The 20431-nt window shown below is 37.5% G+C and overlaps 1 protein-coding gene across 9 annotated transcripts in view; it reads left to right on the top strand.

Moving 5' to 3' along the window:
- elavl4 (ELAV like neuron-specific RNA binding protein 4) overlaps nucleotides 1-20431 on the top strand; it is a 105381-nt gene that overhangs the window by 39017 nt on the left and 45933 nt on the right. The window lies entirely within an intron of this gene.

Genomic DNA, 20431 nt, shown 5'->3' with positions numbered 1-20431 from the left:
TTTGCTGTTAACTGTCATATTAGCAGAAACTTTAAAAAGAGGACGCTTGCTCTGACTTTGTTTAAGGGTGAGAGGTGCACAAACGGAGCAAAAGGAGAGAGTGAGCGAGTGGAGTCCGGTTTTTCAAAGCACCTGTAATCTTCCCAAACCACAACGAAAGGCCCACCTCTCCCCTCATTCGATTGGACAATGGAAAGACGTGAATGATGTCGGCTGCTTTTCTGATCTCACCGCTCCTTTAAAAATGCGTGCGCGGTAGGCGGCAAGAAACCGCAAGGCGCTTGGCGCGCATAAACAGCGCGCAAACACGCCCTGCCCATAGAATATCAAAAAAGGTGCCTGCAACTGCCATAAACGCTTTTGGTGTGACTGGCCCCTTAGAAGAGATGTTTTATCTACATACACCGAGGGTCCCCTTTTGTGCCGCCATGTTTCTACAGCAGCCCCTAAAGGACAAACTTTTTTTACTATGTTGTCTCCGAAGATGACATGTTTGTCTGGTGGCGGCTACCGTAGCTTCTCTATGCGTTTCGGTGAACGGTGGACTGAAACGTTGGTTGAAATTCGTAACCTCACCACTAGATGCCACTAAAACTTACACACTGCACCTTTAAACTTCAGGGGTGCAAACTTGTCAGCTTTTGGCGAAATTCACTGTTTTGGTTCCAAAATAGGTCATATAGGTGCTTAGTCTAGATCCGATGCGTTTTTGAAAATGGGGGGTGAGGGGGTCTGCGACAGGGTCGCAGTTGAATGGAAATCATGTCCAGCTATGTTATGTTTTACAATTTATAGTCACGTTATTTGCTGCCAAAGTTTGAGCAGTCTGTGCAGATTGAGCGCACATACTTAACTTGTGAAGGAGAGAGAGAAAGAGAGAGAGAGAGAGAGCTTGTGTCTTCGTCACCTTTTTCACCACTAATGAGTTTGCACCCCGAAGCTTTTTTAATTTGTATATGGTTTAAAAAGGACTGATAGGTTGAACCAGACTAAGTTTGATTTGTTGGTTTTAAAGATGTTACTGTAAACTAGCTAGGCTTGGCAAACAGCCTAAGCTTATTTTATGGTGATATTATGGCTTTTAAAGGGGACATTTCACAAGACTTTTTTAAGATGTCATATAAATCGTTGGTGTCCCCAAAGTACGTATGTGAAGTTCTAGCTCGAAATACCATATAGATAATTTATTATAGCATGCTAAAATAGCCACTTTGTGATGTGAGCAAAATGTGTCATTTTTGGGTGTGTCCTTTTAAATGCAAATGAGCTGATCTCTGCACTTAATGGCAGTGCCATGGTTGGATAGTGCATATTAGGGGCCTTATTATCCCCTACTGACATCACAAGGGGAGCCATTCAATGACCTATTTTTTCACATGGTTGCAGAGAATGGTTTACCAAAACTAAATTACTGGGTTGTAATTTTTCACATTTTCTAGGTTCATACCAAATTATAGCACTTAAACATGAAAAAAGTCAGATTTTCATGATATGTCCCATTTAAAGCTAACAAGTTAAGTAATTTATTCTTAACTTTTTTACATTTATGTTTTTCAAAAACCTCTTCATGAGAAAATAATTATGTGACGCTTAAATTATTATTTAACAAAATACTGTACAACAGCTTAAAATCATATTAATGTACAGTTGAATACCTCATATCTACAATTCCAAAGAATGCCTTGTACTACACCATTCCAAGCTTGGGTTAGATCTGTTCAACACTGTTGTATCAGGTCAAACTGCAATTTCAGGGCTATTTTGTTTACAGAGCCCAAAGGCAAAAAGGGCGAGAAAGAGAGAGATACATACAGTAGGTTTGTTTAAAGCAGCATTCCCCTGCTAATCAGACTTCTAATCCCACCGTAGTGACTACGTGGGTGGTAAGCAGATGGATAGGGAGGCTGCTCAGAGATAATGCCAGATAATGGCCTCCATTTTATATCCTACTTAGTGACACTTCGCTCTGGATAATCTTATTCAAACAGGGCCAAGCCTAAAGCCACTGATTTTTGAACAAAAGCAAGAAGAAAGAGAGTGAGAGACTCCTGGCTCTTGACCACAAGTTTTGAAGGATTTCATTGCCAAGGAGTCAGATGGTTGGGCAAGAAAATCATCATTAGAAACGTTGTCATGAGATTTGACACATGCTCCTTTTGCAGTCTGTATGTTTGCACGTGGGAAATTCACAAAAATGTTGGATTGCATGCCATACAAACAGAACGTGTTTTATTAAATTGCTAACTGTCCAATAAGATATAGGCTACAAGAAATATTGTATAAAGACCACTCACTGTCTTCAAGCTGTGCCCTCGCTCAGACTGAGGATCACACAGTGTATCATAAATGCTGTACAGCTCGCTCTGCACTGTCCTCCCAGGGGTACAATTTCCTATTTCTGAATTTTAAACTAACAAATCGCTTCTTGATCATTGTAAACGCAGAGAGGCTGCAAGATCTGTCTAGTGCCATCATTAGCTGGGGTTCAAAATAGTTACGAGCATCAGAGATTGTATCAGCAATGTCAAAATATTAGACCAGATCTGTTTTGGGGAGCCCTACAATCAGGTTTCATCAATAGGGTAACTATGGACAGCGACGAGAAGTCACTTCTTATCTTTTCAAAGAATTTTGACATGCGAGAAGCGAGTTGAAAAGCTAAAGATGACTCCCTCGACAAGGTGAGAAGCGTTGGGCCCTTTGCAGCGAAACAGACAGGCGTCCTCTTTTCACTTTATGTTTCCCCCGCACCTGTCAGCTTTGATGAGACGCAATGCAATGAAGTATCATTTGCCACAACTAACACTTCCTCTGCCCTGCCAAGCCCGTGTGACTGCCGCTTGCCAAAGTGCCACCCCATATTTTTGTTTATCTGTCTTTATATTTTACTTCTCGCACTTTGGCATACTCTCCTATTTTTGTTTTCTGACCTGTGGCTGTGCATGAGGTCTAAGGAAGCTTAATATTGTATTTAATACATGCTGGTACACATGTAAATGTCTTGCATAATTGCACTGTAACAGTTAGATCACATTTTTAAGATCTCACTATTTAAATTTGTCTAATAACAGTGTCCAAGAATGGATCTACATGCATCACAGGACAGTTCTTTCATTTTTATTCTTTCTGCTGTACTGTCGTGAAAAAATGTTATTTGCACCACATTTCAAATCATTATTTATTTAATGCAGTGATAATGACATTTGTTTAAAAATGCTTTAGGAGAAAGAATATTCAGGAGAATTTTTTTAAACATTCAACATTACAGTAATGAAAATTAACTCTCTGTTTATTAAATATAAATATTATTACACTTTTGCATAATTATATACAATTACAGCTTGATTGGAAATGATTGCAATTGGAAGTGATATTTGTCTTGATTTGGTTTTATTTGGTGAGAATTATGCCAACTATAGACCAGTTATAATAATTTGTGAAAAAATAAGAAAACATATTGAAACGGCCTTTATATACCATTTTTGTTATATTATTTATTACTTATATTAAATTTAACAGTTAATAGTTTTATGATGGTTTGTCATATTTTATGACATTGAGTCTATAAATTACATAAGTCTATATATTTAAATCTTCCCTTAAGTGGCGCTGTCCCGTGAGCAGGACACTTAAGTTTACTTCAATATTTTCTATGTAAATTGTATGTTTATTACAACAAACTATACATTGTTGGAAAGGTCTAAGCTTCTAGAATACATATTTCAACAGTGATTTATAAAATAAATTATGTAGGGAGAGTAATTGATTCATTTACAAAGAGAGTGTGCCTCAAAACATTTATATCCTGCGAAATGTCACTGTTTTTTGTTACATGACCCCCCCATAGGTATTATTATATACGTAACAATATATCCTATTATAAATCTGCACAAATGTTGACAAATTATTTGAAAGCTCTAAGAATGTAGTTTTTATATTTTAAAAAAAGTATTATTACTTTTTTGCAGTAATAATAATGCAGTGACAGTAATTTATTAATTTGTGACAAGAGTAAGCAGAAAACCGTTGACATCTAGTGGCCGTTGTTGGTAAAACCACTAAAAGTGTGACACAAACCACATTTTTTGTGATTTTAACTTGAAATTTGGATCACAACTACTTGGGACTTATGGGTTCATTTTTGCATTATTACTTTTGTAAAATTTGTATATTTTTTATTTATACAATTAATATGTTATTTTTATTTACTAAAATCAATGTAAACTGCTATAACAATTTATTTATTTAATATATATTCACCTCCTGTGAAAACCCCCAAAGTGTCTTCTTTACCAAGATTAGGCTTCTAGACCAAAACATTTTATATTAATTTGAAGGTGTATATCACATTTTCACCCCCCCCCACTCAAATGGTATTTGCGCCACTTAAGGGGTTAAAAAGTAGCAATTTTGATGTGACCATGTAATAACAAATCAGTTTGATTAAATAAAAATAAATCCTGAGATGCAACTCTAGTTAAAGAAACACCCGTATGTGCTACTGTAAGAATGCACACATATACAAAGCACTATCATTAACTGATGTAAACACAAAAACAATTAAATAAATCCTTAAATGTTTGGTCTATTCATTGCACAAAATAAATACATTTTTGTATATACTGCAAATTAAAAAAAAAAACAGCGGGCCAATATTTATCAGCGATTATGTAAACTGTCAGCAGAGATGGATTCATCACATTCCTCTCAGTGGGAAAAGCATTTCAGAAGTCATTACGGAACGAATTGTGTTGAGATGCCGAAGAAAGCAGATGGTTATGCTGCTAACTTAGCGGAAAGCCTTTGTTTATAAAGGTTCGAGTCAAGCTGAAAATCCCCTACTCAAAATGCACACATCCCCAGCCCAGCGCTGCTTTCTCAGCAACACCCTGTCTGCTGCTAATAGTGAGGATAAACACACAGCCCATGGGGAGCGAAGGTGATTTTCTTGTGAGCCAGGAAGCATATTGAATGAAAACTTTTAATGGAATACATTAAGAAAGTGTTAACGCTTCTGGCTATCAACACAAAGAAAAATGGAAAAGCCTGATTGAGCTGCGGTTCGAAGAGGAAAAGAATTGGGTACTTGTCAGTTTCTCCGGCTTGCCGGATTCCTTTCTGCGTGAAAATGAACACGATTGTGTTTATAATGATACCGCAGAAAAAGAACACATTGAGGCGGGAGCGTGAATTGATTGCATCTGTGATTTTCCATTTGATGAGGAGGGGAAGGGAAAAAAGAGCGACTGCACATAATCTTCTGTTCATATTCCTCAAGCAGTAAATAATTACAGCACGATTAAAAATGGCTTCTGAGAAATACTGCCAACCCCCCTGCGGGCCAGGCCTCTGCCTGTGTAGCACAAACGCAAGCGACGCGCGCTATCGCTCCCAGCCTGCTTTGTCGCCTGCCATTTTGCTTCATTATTTTTCCCTTCTTGCCCAGTCCACAGATGCTATTGTTGGTATTTAATGGCTTGGCAGAGGCTGCGGTGCTGCTATTGGTTCACTCTGTGTTTAACACTTATGTATCTTACATCAAAGAGCCCGGCTGCTTTGTGCGACTGCTTGTTCAGGTACACAACCCGCTCTCACGCCTCGCACCCAACCATCTGTCACTCTGCCCACCTGAATGTGACGTCCGTTGTCCGTTGCCAAGCTGGCGTGTGAATCTCGCTGATCCGACATCAATATGGAAGCATATATGACTATATGTGACCCTGGACCACAAAACCAAAACCAGACTTCAGTTGCATGGGTATACAGTATTTGTAGCAAATCCAAAAATACATTGTATGGGTCAAAATTTTCATTTTTATTAGGATATTATGTAAATATCATGTTACATGAAGATGTTTTGTAAATTTCCTACGGTAAATATATAAAAATTACCTAAAGTGGGAATTTTCAGATAAAATTTCAATTTCAAAAAATTGACCCTTATGACTGGTTTGCTCCTGTCAGTTGTACATTGTCTGACCGCATTCCCCACCATAAAGTATTTATTCCTCGCGATACAATGCAAAAAATACATACATAACTCCTTTGGGGAACAGAAATCTTTTTTATGTTTGTCACATGGCACACTAGTGGGGCAGAGAATAGTCAAGTTGTTTAGTCAGTTTCTTATTTTCAGTATAAACACCAAATTTATTTGCAGATAGACTATTGTGAACAGTATTGGGGGTAATGCATTACAAGTAACGTGCATTACGTAATAATATAACTTTTCTGAGGTAACAAGTAAAGTAATGCATTACTTTATAAATGTACACATTAATATTTGAATTACTTTTTTAAAAAAGAAATGCAAGTTACTTTTCGGTTGAATTAATTTGATTTAAAAAACACCTACGTAGTTACATAGAATTATGCACTACAGTATATGCATGCGCGCCTGACCTGGAATAGCTTTGAGTCCGAAACGGAGATGGCAGGCCAGAGCTTGATATTTTTGCGATAGAAATGTGCATTTTCTGAATGCAGAACTTCTTAGTCATGTGCATGTGCAAGGCCTGAACGAGATCAAGCCTCAGCCAAGAAAAAGTGACACAAAAGTAACTTTAAAGTAACAAAGCATTACTTTCCATGAAAAGTAACTTATTTACGCAATTAGTTACTTTTTTGGGAAGTAACTTATTATTGTAATGCATTACTTTTAAAAGTAACTTTCCCCAACACTGATACTTTGAAAAATGTATTTACTGTATTTTGGACCATACAGTAGAGATCACTTTACAGGAAAGATCAGAAACCAGCACCAAACTCACATAAACCAATCTAGACCAGTAGGGAAATTCATACTGGTCTTTTCACAGGCCATTGTGCAAATACAATCTGTAAACTTGTAATGTAATTTTTATGTTTGTAACATAAATAATCACATTGAAATGTTGAACAGACAGTGTAAGCAGCTGCTTCATAAATATAAATGACAAACGCTTAGGAGGAGAACATCTTTGATTACATCACACACTGAATATTCACAACTCTTTGACTATATGCCTTAGAAACTGGCCTAGAACGGTCACACTGGTTTGGCTATTCGCGTCAAGTGTGTCAGAGTCAAGTGTGTGTCAAATCAAGCAGACAACCAAGACTCACCACCGTCTGATTTAAAACCAGTACGATCTTTCTGTTCCTTCACACTATTATACTGACTAAAAACTGCAGGGAAAAGCAGATGTAGTAGCATGAAAAATTCATTGTGCTTGATGTTTGCAGAAGCATGTTGAGGTTTGCAACAACTCAGTAAGTGTTAGACTGCTACGAATGTACAAAAAACCTTCATGTCAAACACGCTCAGCGTTTGTCTGACGTAGTTGAAATAAAACACAAACTGTTTTCCGCGTTTTGTCATGTCTTGTTTCAAACAGCATAAGGCCAAATTAAACCAAGACAAAAATGCTGTGTGGGATCTAAATGGTGCAATCACACAGGTGAAATTGGTAGTAGGGGAAATGAAAATGTTCCACATTGAGCCTCAGGTAAACAATGTAAATGATAAGTTATTCAGGGTAAAACATTCAGACCTCATTTACTTTGCTCGAGAATGCACTCACTGACACCATCCCGATCCACTGACAAACATGGTAAAAAACAACAAAAAAAAACCAATCATGCTCGTTTTTTAACTTAATTATCCTCTATTGGGTTATATAGAAATGTTTACTTTATTTCCTCTCTTTTTTACACTGTTTCTTAATTTCCACTTGTTTTTGTGAGGTCCACCTACTGTAAATGTCACAGACTTTGGTGCTTCGTTTCCCTGTGTTGTTATTATTTAAAAAAAAAACATATGTAGGGGTTAGCACTCGTGGACATTGAGCCATGGAGCTGCTGCAGGTGATGTGAATTCGGATTTGGTTCATAACATTTTACAATACTGTTGACTTTCTAAAAAAAACAGCCAATATTTTTTATTGATGGTCTTCCCTGCTGAAAAAAACAGCAAACCAGTAAGACCAGTATGGATGATTCTCATGAAATCCACACTTAAAAGCTGTCCAGCATCAGAATTTTTTTTAAAGCCCTTGAAGCCATTTTTTGCACATATAAGATTAAGGTCTGAACTTACTATAACCATTATTTTTAGATGATTTAAAAAAAAATCCTATATAATTATTTAAATTTTTTAGATTATCATTATAAAAAATTATCATTACCGCAACACGATATTACATTAAATATATGCATTTACCAACTCATGTTTCGGTAATGAGAACTAAAAAGTTGTCTAGGTACTATGACAAACAAAATTTCAACTTTTATCTGGAGAGACAAAATAAAAACTGCTTACCTGGTAGCCATCTTGAGTGTCACAGTCAATAATGTCCCTTCCAACTATTTAAAAAAAATGTTAGTTCCTTAAGGGCTTAAACAATGATTGAAAATTGTTGCGGAGGATGAGAAAATTGGTCTTGGACACATTTATATTCCTTATTATTGTCTCTACATTTTCCAATGATCACCAAATACCACATGTTTCTTTAGTGTAAATGTTTAAAGTATAACATTCACTGAAGCTTTTTATTTTTTAGATTTTTAATTATAAATATTTCCATGTCAAAAAACCAAAATCCAGTCATGGACACATTGCGGTAATGAAAATGTTCTCCTTAAATGTGAAAAAAATTTGGTTTGTATGATGTCATTTGAAATCATGTGCAAAATAGTACATGAAGAGATGTTTGTACTGTATGCTTTTTATTTTGATATTCCTACTTTGCATTTACTTTTTTATCAAAATGTTTCAAGACACCTCATAAGTCTAATTTCGCGATAATCACCTGTATATGTTGTGTTTTGGTGCTGGTTTGCTGGTGACCACCAGCATAGACCAACATAATTCCCATGCTGGTTTGGTGCTGGTTTAGCTGATGGTCAGCAAGGTTCTCATTGTAACCCATACAATAAAATCATAAAAAAACTTTTTTAATATTTATAGATGATTTCAGCGGTAGCAACATAAACAAACAGCTTTTGTGGTACAAAATGACCTTAGTTGAGATTATAGCTAAAGCGTATCCACCATTACACTGAGCTAACGTTACTGTGTCAAATTGTATACAGTACATTCTTAACCACAGATCCTTAAATTCTTGCCCGGCTGCCAAATTTGCACAGCGGTGATCCATGTTCACTGTCTCCTCTCTTTATTTGGAAACCAAAACATTTTTATTTTCCACAAGGTATTTGTTCCAAAGCTCAGTTTAGTCGCAAGCCAGACCGATAAACAAGAACAGACCGGAAGTTAAGTTCGGCCAAGCTCAAAGCCGCGGCAACGCACATGTGTCCGATTAAACCATACTGTAGGCTGTTTACTGTTGCCAAGCAACGTATCAAATCGGCACATTAAAATTGATGTCACGGTTGCAGGTTTATCTGCATTTTAAAATAGCTTTGAACGCAGTTCATCTAATCAGAGTTGCAACTATCTGTTTTACAACATCAATTTTAGCACTGGTGAGGTTAGTGACAAACATTACCTTGCGGTTAGCTTGGCATTAGCCACTGGCTTTACGCAGCTCCAGCAGTTCCAGAAGAGCGTGGGATTTCAGCATTCCCTGGGGCGGCTGCCAGTGTTGTCATCTAATGCTGGGTCTGACGTCGTTTCGTTGGGGTGTCCCAGATTTACAGGGGCTCCTTTCGTTCCCACATGCATACTCCTCCCAGACAGCCCACACACTGCAGGCTACATGCCAACACGCCGCGGGCTTCAGCACAGCAGAGGGGGAACCGGGGGTGGGAGATTCCTGTGTCTTCCAGCTGTCGCAAACCTGGCACAGCAAAAACGCAGACAGCTTCAGATGGATTTACAGTATAGGGTTTGCAAGAGAGCAAACTGTTAAATATAAAGTAGGCAACAAAGGCAAAACTTTAATAAATTTGTCGATAAGTAAGAGGAAAAAGTACAATTCTTTCAACACACAAAACTTTATGTGGCAAATCTAGCAGGGTGGTATGTGAGGAAACAGGCCTTAAGTTTACGCAAGGTCAGGTAAACTAATGGGTTTGCACAACCTCTTAGCGAAACATGAATCTCTAATGCAAATCCAATCAGAAAGATGCTTTTGTCTGGGAGAGCACTTAGGCAGCCCTTAAGTGTTTTATGTACAAATGGGTTGAATTAAGGCTATTAGATGCAATGATAAACAGCATTAAGAACAGAGACTTATCTCATTGCACCTTACATTATCTAATTACACTTCAGTCGGGTTTTGTTTCGTTTGATGGAATATCACTATGCTAATTAGAAAAGTCATTAAGTCATAAGTTGGCGTCTTTAGACATTATACAGGTTCTAGCATGACATGAACTCAGATGCTGCATGTTTACAGCTGCCAATAACACAAAGCTTGTTTTAAATGGTTTGCGGTAACTGCAAGTTTTTCTGTTCAATAGGGGAGAGAGAGAGGCACTAATAGGCACAGAAAAGCCCTAGATGGCGTAATGTAATTTTATCACAGGATGTCTGTAATATTGATGGGGAATTCGAACTGCATTAGAAATCTCAGTAAAACATTCAAAAGTGGGAGGGGTAACTTGATTACGCAGCGCGTCAACTCTCTCATTGTCACATGCACATTACCTTGCTTTCTGATATCACATGTGCAAACAACATAACACAGATGAGGAAAACTCGAAACACTGTTTTTAATATCAGTTTGGGGAGAACGTCAGTTTCAGAAACAATTCCGTGCCTATGAGAAGTGAATTTGACTTTTTTTTATTCTGTGTCGTGGTATTCAGGAACTGACTTGCCACTGACTTTTTTCCCACCTAGAACGCAAGTAAATGCTTCTTTAATTAAATTCAATTCAATTTTATTTAAATAGCGCTTTTCACAATTGGTAATTGTTTCAAAGCAGCTTTACATTAATAGTAGTAGTGGAAAACACAGAAAAATCAACAGACAATATAAGTAGCAAAATACAGAAATACAGACAGCTATGAATAAACTTTACAAGCGATCATATTATATATATTTATATATTTATATTATATGGGATGTAAATGGTATGTAAACGGATAAGGGGATTAAACAGGTTCCGTCGGTGGTCGTTGGTCAGGCATCGGCTGGGCATTACGTTAAAAGACGGCCAGAAGATCAGTGGTGTGTTGACCTCCACGGCAGCCGGAACTGGGTCTGTTAGTCTCAATGTCCTCTGGGTCGAGGACGAGACAGGGAGAGAGAAATAAATTCTATTAGCGTAGGAGCCGTTTGCATGTAATGCAAGTGTCACACAGTGTTGTGTTTTAAAATATGCTAGATTCCAGACAGGCTAGCTATTGCGGCATTAGTATATTACCCAGATGAGTTATGTGAATGCTTTGTTCCGTATAGGCTAACTGTTGCGAGATAAGTACATTTACTAGACAAATTATGTGAATGCTTTGTTAAAGAAAAAGTCTTAAGTTTAGATTTAAAGTGATTCTCGGACATCAGTTGGCAAATCATTCCAGAGCTTAGGGGCTAAGCAGGAAAAGGAGCTACCACCTTTCGACACTTTTGATATTCTAGCGATAGTTAAGAGAGCAGAATTTTGCGACCGCAGTGTACGTGATGGATTGTATTCTGATATTAATTCTCTAAGATACGAGGGTGCTAGCTCCATTTAAGGCTTTGTAGGTGATTAATAGTATTTTAAATTTAAGCGCTTTTATATTTGAAAGAAAACCGCAAAATAACAGGAAATGATTAAATTTACGTGTATATTTACAGCTGGTCTATTCACACTGGTTTGGTATTACCTGAGGTAATTTCTCCAGACCTTTTTAAAACTAATGTAAAACTAATCCCGTCCGAAAAGTAATAAAGAGTACGCTGCTTGCCAAGCTGGAACGTGGCATTACTGCCCCTTTGACGTTGACAACTGCTAGCGCCGGACATTTGATCTTTTATGACTGCTTTGTGTCATAAACAAGGGGTGATTTTAAGAGGTGATTTTAACAAACCTATAAGCTTTGCTCAAATATAACAGTCGAGACATGAGGTTCCTTTCTGCTGTTCTGTACTTTGTAAAATGAGTCCCCTCCAGGAATTAACGTCTGCGAACCAGACACATTTATTTAGGTTGAGCTCTATTCGTGGTTAACCTAGTTTACCTGGATTTCTTAAATGAAAACTCACACATTAAATAAAGAATGGGGTTTTTATTATGTTGAAGGTGCTTAAAGGGATGTCATCCATTCTGGTAGCACATTTGGACACCAATCCATCTCATTGTTGTCAGTACATTTGAAAGGTATGGAAAAGCCTGTATACAAGAGAGTAGACAAGATCACAACTAACGTTAGCCGCTTTTCACATACAGTAGCATGTAAAATCCCCTTAAGATGGAATAAAAATGTCTTTTTCCTGCAGGGATCGCTTTATGTCTCAAGATGCTGTAGCAACAAGGGCAAAATGTCAGGCAGGCAACAGCAATGATGCATTTGTTTTGACAAATTGAAATGGTTTTTTGTCTTGCCTTTCTTTTAGCCTTTCACATCCCAAATGTGACTAAATTCTAGTCTGACCAAACAGATTTCCCCATTCGTAGCCAGAGAGCTTTGCGAAATCAAGGTGCGTTAGCGTCACACGCTGGCTTAACTGTCATCTCGCGTCTCCTGTGCTTTTTTCTACCGAACGAATGCTGCTTTCAGCTTTTCCCTATTCAAGCTTAGGGGAACTGCTATTGTCGGCACAACATGGCTGCCGGAGGGTTTGGAAGGGGAGGGGAGCGTGTTGCTGGAGGCAGTGTTGTGTTTGCTACAATGTTCATCTCATTTTCAATCAATGGAAGCACTGGGCCTTTAAATTATGCATCAACAATTGATGTACGGAGAGGGGGAAATTAGCAAGGATCCACTGCGAAGACTTTTAGCCGACTGCCAAGCAGCAGAACAGCGAAAATCAGTCAAACATAACATCTTTCATGTGCAAAGCTTTGATGATAAATCATGTGTGTGTGTGTGTGGAATTATTATAAGTGATATGTAATATGAAGACCATACTGTATGTATGTGTGTGAGAGAGAGAGAGAGAGTAAGGACACCCACCGGACACACGCTCATTTTATCATCTCACACACTCCAGCTCCTGCTGCTGAGGGAAGAGGCGTAATGGTTCAAATACGGCTTCTTCAAATGGGCGCCCGCCACTCCAAACAGCCGCAATTTAGTGGAGAGAGAAACATCTCATTTCTCCCATATAACTCAGCGTGTTCCTCAAATGCTTCAGAGCGCCAAAGAAACCTAGAGAGGGGGCAGCTTACGCCTGCCCTTCCTCATCATCCTCATCTTCGCCATCATGAAGACGTTGTTGATGGCAATTACAGGAGAAAAGAAGACAGCGGATCTGGGACCTTGTGTATCTAGAGTAGTGGTGTCATAACTAATGATATCAATAATGTTTCCTAGGCACACAAATGCTTTACCCATGGGTTCACGAATGTGCCAGCAAGCTTTTACAGTACTTACAGACATCTCTGAGCAACAAAACATAACTGTGCACATTATGGATCACGTTTCTTGAAACAGAAACATAATTAGACATGAAATTATAAAATGCAGTGCATTTAGGCACTCATATGCAGTGTTGGGGAAAGTTACTTTTACAATATTAAGTTACTTCCAAAAAAGTAACTAATTGCGTTATTTAGTTACTTATCATGGAAAGTAATGCTTACGTTACTTTTTAGTTACTTTTGCGTTACTTTTTCTTGGCTGAGGCTTGATCGCTTTCAGGCCTTTGCTGTTTTTTTATGCATTCAGAAATTGCATATTTCATCACAAAAATGTGTAGCTCTGGCCTGCCATCTCAGTTTCTGACTCAAACTGTTCCTACATAGGCGTGTACGCATAGATAATGTGACTATGTTTAGTTTAATTCAGTACATAATTTTTTTATCAAATTAATTAAACTAAAAAAGTAACTTGCATTACTTTTTAAAAAAGTAACTCAAATATTAATGTGTACTTTTAAAAAGTAATGCGTTACTTTACTCGTTACTTCAGAAAAGTAATATTATTACGTAATGCACATTACTTGTAATGCGTTACCCCCAACACTGCTCATATGCATCACATACATTAAACAAAATCGCACTCTGCTTCAAAACCTAATGAGAGGTTCATGTAGGTAACATTTTAGATATCATACTGAAGGTTTCTGAAACGTAAAACGGTAAAGAAAATAATGCACTGCAACAAAAAATATTATACTGTATATTAGATTCAATAATGAAAAGCACTGACAAAAGATTTGCATATTAGAATATTGCGTCATTATCTTAGCCAGATGTTAATGCCACGCCGAGCTGTATTTGTGTGGCACGAGGAGATGCCACCTATCTTGAACGTTCCAAATCAGTCACTTATGATCTTCAATGATGGTGTGGATGCCTGTGTAGGTAGGCAGTAGGTAGACACTCCCTACAGTAGGTCTTGAAAGATAGCAACAGCCTCGATCGAGCCTTTTCGCATTACTACAACACCCCTGCCTCTTTGTCGTGTCCCATCGCAATGAAAAACCCATCAGGAGCCTACACACTAATAGTCATAAGCTGTTTATTTGTGAAAAATATCCTTTTAATTGATGTTAAGCATTGTCTTTGAAAAAGCCTCTGTGACGTTTCCAAATTTAACCGCACATCTATCCTGCTGGGGAACAGAGAGTGCTGGAAAAATGGAAATCCACACTCATTAAAAGCTCATTAAAAGCGCAATGCATCATTTCAGTTTGCAATTGTAATTGACAATTAAAATATATAAGTTAATGTAACCATTACACTAATTAAACAACATCGAGATTATTCTCTTTTGCGTTGTCATTCGATGTTTATTTGTACATATTTCTGTATTTTTGCCTGTTTTTGTTTTTTTGCACATTTTTATGCTTTTTGATCATCTTTTCTTACATCTGATGGGGAAACATTATTATAGATTTGATGCAAGCCAAGCACCACAAGGTTATAAGAAAGGATCCAAGCCCAGAATATAATCACAGTTCTTCTGCCGATCAAACATTTTATGAAACATTTACAGAATAGGCATGTTGCAGAGTAGGCTCGCCATGAAACATTCTGTGTGATTCTCGCTTTCTTCATTAATGAATTCATGAGGCAGACCTGACCATAACCTTCTCTGGTACCTACACTGCCGTCTATTGTAGGTAACCCTGACTGTGCTGAAGAGATTGTGTTTGTGCGTACTTTGGATTCATGTACCGTCTCTGCGTGGGTATATGATCTTGTGTGAATAGATATTTTATATTCTATGTGTAGGTGTCTATACCACATATGTTTGTCTAAATACCCAGACAACCCTTTATGTATTCACGTATGATGTGCTATCTATACATATGTGCAACCCTGTATCACAAAATTATGTACCTACACTGTTAGACTTTTTATTGTATATATACGGTAACTTTACTGTAACTGCCCCATTACAGTACCATAACTGTACATGATTTTTACAGTATGATGCCTTACCGCAGTTCCATTTTACAGTATAATACCATTACTGTAATCTAGTTTAAAAAAAAAAATTGCCTTGAAGGGGAATCGAAGCCGGGTCACCCGTGTTGTAGGTCCGTAACACTACCACAGTGCTACAGAGTCAGTCACGTGATGAAAGTTACTCGCCATACACCCCAAGTAGCCTCTTCTGTCACTCTACCAACACTCCGAGGAGCAAAATCTTTGCGTCACTAGTGTTTTGAAGTCTTGACGTCAAGTTCAAATCTGATGATCAAGCATTTATCCATAATCCCTTTCTTGTTTCTATCTACAATTCTCAATAAATTATTTATACTGCTGAAAAACAATTCACATTTTAAAATTTACTTCACTGCATAACAAATAAAATGTTTTTCATTTCATAGATATATTTAATTTTTCCATTTTCAGGGCTCAAAATTAACTTTTTTATTTGGTAGCACTGGTGCTCCCAACTTTAAAGAGTTAGGAGCACCAGCAAAAATTTAGGCGCATCCATCAAAAAATTTAAAAGCACTACATCTACAGTGTAAATGTTAATAGATTTATTTTATTAAAAATAAAACACCACCACCGGGCTTTACACGTCCTATGGCCAGCATTTAAAAGTTGGTTTTCTATTTTATTTTATTTTATTTTTTGCTGTATAAATTCCTAAATTAATACCCAAATGCTGTTGAAATAGTATTGCAGCAATAATAATTTAACAATTACAGGTAACATGATTAAGATTACATAGAAAATCTAGCAAACACGTAAAACACTGATTAATTGTGACATTACAAAAGTGACCCTAATATAGAAGGCTAATATATATTGGTATTGATAACTGCATTACCAGGATGCTTTTACTACTTAATAGGCAATGTTTTAAAAACAACAACAAAAACATACCATCAGCATTGTCGTATTCCACAGCAACATGGAACACAAGGATATTTGTCGAATGTCCATTCACCAGCGCATGCGCACATACACCATCAAACACACTTTGACAGACAGCTCTGTGTCTCCATCAATAATAAACACATTTGTCATGACACGTCTTGTATTTTTGGCACTTTCGCCATGTTTAAGGTTCGTCTGGCGCTTAAAATGTTTAACGCCGTTTTACAGGATTTACAGTAAACACAGTAAGTTACATTTTCATAGCGGAGACACTCGAAATATTTAAGCCACTCTCTCAGAAAGGTTTAACGTCAACTCGTATTTTCCGGTGGTGGAGTTACATTTGAATCCGGATCGTCGTCAAAAAATACAGTAATAACCTTGGCTGTAATCGGCTCGCTCTCGTCATGCTCGCGGCGCGTTCGTCTTTTCACATTTCCGCGCTTCACGGCAACAAGGAATGACTGACGCTCATATTAGCCAATCTGCGGTCTTCATTAAACGCAAGAACTTCATGGTGAAATTTGATTGGTTATGTATCGTTGGAGAGAACACTGAACCTGGGACAGCGCCAGCACGCAGGATCACAATCAACCCGCGTCACAACAAAATGGGCAGTCGCACAAATGCTCCCAAATATATTTTAAGGTCGCACAGATTAAATTTCGGTCGCATATGCGACCAAAATGGTCGCAATTTCGAGCCCTGATTTTACATGCTTTTATAACACTATTTTATTCAACTACAGTGGCACTACTGCTGTTGTTTTACAGCAGTCTACCGCAAATTCAAGACATACAGTAAATCACTGTAAATTAAATGTTAATACCCATACACTGTAAAACCTAAAAGTTAACTCAACTCAAACCATTTAAGCAAACCAGTTGCATTAGTTTTAAAACACATACATTTTAGTACTGTGAACTTAACAGTACTTAAATTTATGTGTTTTAAAACTTAAATGGTCTAATGCAATCGGTTTACTTAAATGGTTTGAGTTAAGTTAACATTTAGGTTTTACAGTGTAATGCAATGTATATTACAGTAATGAACTGGAAAAGAAAATGATGGTATTTTACTGGGCATTTTGTGGTAAGTAACTGTTGAAATTACAGTTAAGTCTAACAGTGTATAGTCACGTAAATTTTTGAGTCTTTTCCGTGACACAAATTTACGTGACTATAGATACGTAATTTCGTGATACTGGGTTGCTATGTGATACTGACTTGTTGTGTGTCTAAGTAAGGGCTGTCGATTTATTTAGATATTTCACATACACTCAATAACAACTTAAATACAATTTGTTTTTTATAAATAACACATTCAGGAAGTAAATAACTGGTATTTGTGTAATAATTACTGTAATTGTGTGGAAGACACAACCAGTGTAAATTTATGCGGCAATACTCTTTATTCATGTTACGCACAGATACTGTATGTAAACATGGACCTTAATGCAAATCCGCAATAACTCAATAATAAGACAAAAATTTGCATTTGATTACTTGTTGCCGCTGACCTGCAGTTCTCTGCCGGTGTTTGCATTTTTATGGATGACTTGGTTTCACTTGTGGGTGATATTTCACTTGTTGAGATGCAATGATAATGCAATTTCATCACACGGAGACTGCAAATGACTTTACTTTTATTAAACGTCCCGCCTGGGTTAGATTTATAAATGCATTACCTGTAAAGAATGTCTTTCTCCGTCACCTACCGGTGCTCTCCTAGGGATGTGTTTGTGTGTGTTTGTTTGTGTGTATAAGACACTTTTGCTGCAACTTCGATCCGCACCAAAGGTTCAGATTTTTTTTTTTTTTAATCTGACCGAATGCTATAAACAAAATGTCATCCATAAGCAAGGTGCAGTGTGTCTAGGTTTGCTTAACTGGCTATATCATTGTGTATTTGACTATTTGTGTTGTTGTTGTTGTTAAAAAGTTTGTGTTATGACACACTATGACGGCACACAAGGCAACGTGCACATGTGCGTGCAATATTACATCTTTTCTTTGAGGTCTTGACACTGGACTTTGTTACACAGATGCGCTACGAGATATTTAATAGAGAGGATCGGTTTAAGGTTCTGTTAATGTGTCTGTTCGTTGGGAAATTAAATTAGCTAAATAATTGCCTTGCCAAAAAAAGGCCCTTAGAGATTGTCAAAACAACTTGCAGCCTCTTTTCTTTAAAGGGAGGATGATTTTATTCTTCCTATTGTCATCGACTACAAAGACTAATAATGAAATTAGGCGCTTAAATTAATAATTAATGAACACACAAAGGGATTCGCTTTTAATTTTCTCAAAATATTAAGAATATGACTCAGTCCAACAACAAACGTAATAACCCAAGTGTGCGTAGGTGTGCATATTGTGCTTTTTTCTTCGAAGAATCTGGTTTTGTTCACCCACTGCGATTTCCACTGTCACACTGCTGTGTGTATATGTGCTTTTCACTGGTGGGTGGATCTCCTTTGACTGAAGCGCTAGTCTCATTCGGCCTCACCTTATCCTCAGGCAGGAACTCCAAAGGAGGCGAGGACCACTTCTAGCGATGTTATGGAAATGCCATCAGGCAAAGGGGCATTACAAAAGAGATTGTTTCATGAACCCATTATTGTACCCTGAAACACACAATCATGCATTCGTACACATCCACCCACACACACACATATACACACTATGAAAATGGCAATGCGAGGCATGCCAACGTGGGGCCAAACGCTCTGGGCCACGAAGGGAATAGAGAAAAAGAGGAATAGAAGTGGAATGGTGAAGAGAGAGAGACAAATGGAGAGGTTTATGCAGAGATTGTTCTCAATGTCTGTCTTTTCTCCACTTGTTCTCCGAATGTATCATTATCCATGGCTGTTCTTATCCCTGAAGCTCTGCATGACTTTGGAAACACACTTAATTTACGCTAACTTTCCAATTTTATTTTTTCTTACATAAACATATGCATGCAATTACTTAATGAGCTCAGCACATATCTAGACGCTAAAAAAATGGTGCTAAAAAGTACTAAAAGCTTGTAATCATAGGGGAACCATTTTTAGCGCTACATGGCACCTATAGCACCTCTCTAGAACCACAAGTGGTGCTAAAGCATTACTAAAGCACAATATGGTTCAATACAGGTTATACACAGGTTATATATAGGGTATGTTTACCACTGGTTCCACTATGATTACGAGCCATTGAACCACTTTTAGTAGTTCACATTTGTAGAAAACTCACAGTCACAAATCTTAATGTGTTAGACTTAACCACTGGATTAAAGATGTCCTATTGCATAGACAAATCACAAAGAATATCTCAGTTTTTTTCTCTGAAACAGCAAGAGTCTCCTGATTCTCAAATCTTTCTCTTATTACTAAAGTTTCATAATCCACTGAGTGACATTACGTCTTTTTACCAGTAACACACCATTCACACATCAGTATCAAATACTCGGAGACAAAGCGGAAGTTACCTATGGCACGGCGAGTGTTGTATTTTTAAACAATGGTGGGTTGTGACCTGCGGTTATAACCTGCGGTCCATATCCATGGTCAGTATTTTATTGTTTTCACATCTGTGGCAATGCTGATGGTCACGAAGTTGCTCTGACCAAACAACATTGTGTTAGGCGACATCAAACGGAACCTGCGTCTTAAACAACAGCACTGTTTGCACATTAGGCTTCACAAAGGGTGTGCTAAGGACGTTGGCAATTGGGCAAATAGATGGAAAGCTGTTTTAATCTACTTTGGTGAAGAAATGTGGAGGTGTGCTCGACGTTTAAGCAGCGTGTGTGTTGAAATGTCCATAACTAGGGGTGTAACGATTAACCGTGCAAATGCGCATTTTCTCAATGAATGAATTTGAATGAATTACAGGCACATCCAAAAGCCAGAGGGCGCTCTCATGCAGAAACTTCCTTTGTGCCACAGAAGTTGTTGCATTACAAACACTATTCCAGGAAATGTCTACAGAAATATTTTTATGCTGTTCTTCAAATTGTTTCATGTATTTTCATGATAATAAAGAATATTTTGAATGATTTTGTTTAACGAG

Source organism: Misgurnus anguillicaudatus, chromosome 5 (genome assembly GCF_027580225.2).
Source record: "Misgurnus anguillicaudatus chromosome 5, ASM2758022v2, whole genome shotgun sequence".
In the NCBI taxonomy this organism is placed as follows: domain Eukaryota; kingdom Metazoa; phylum Chordata; class Actinopteri; order Cypriniformes; family Cobitidae; genus Misgurnus; species Misgurnus anguillicaudatus.
Note: the sequence above shows the minus strand (reverse complement) of the source record. Positions and strands in the feature narration are given on the sequence as shown.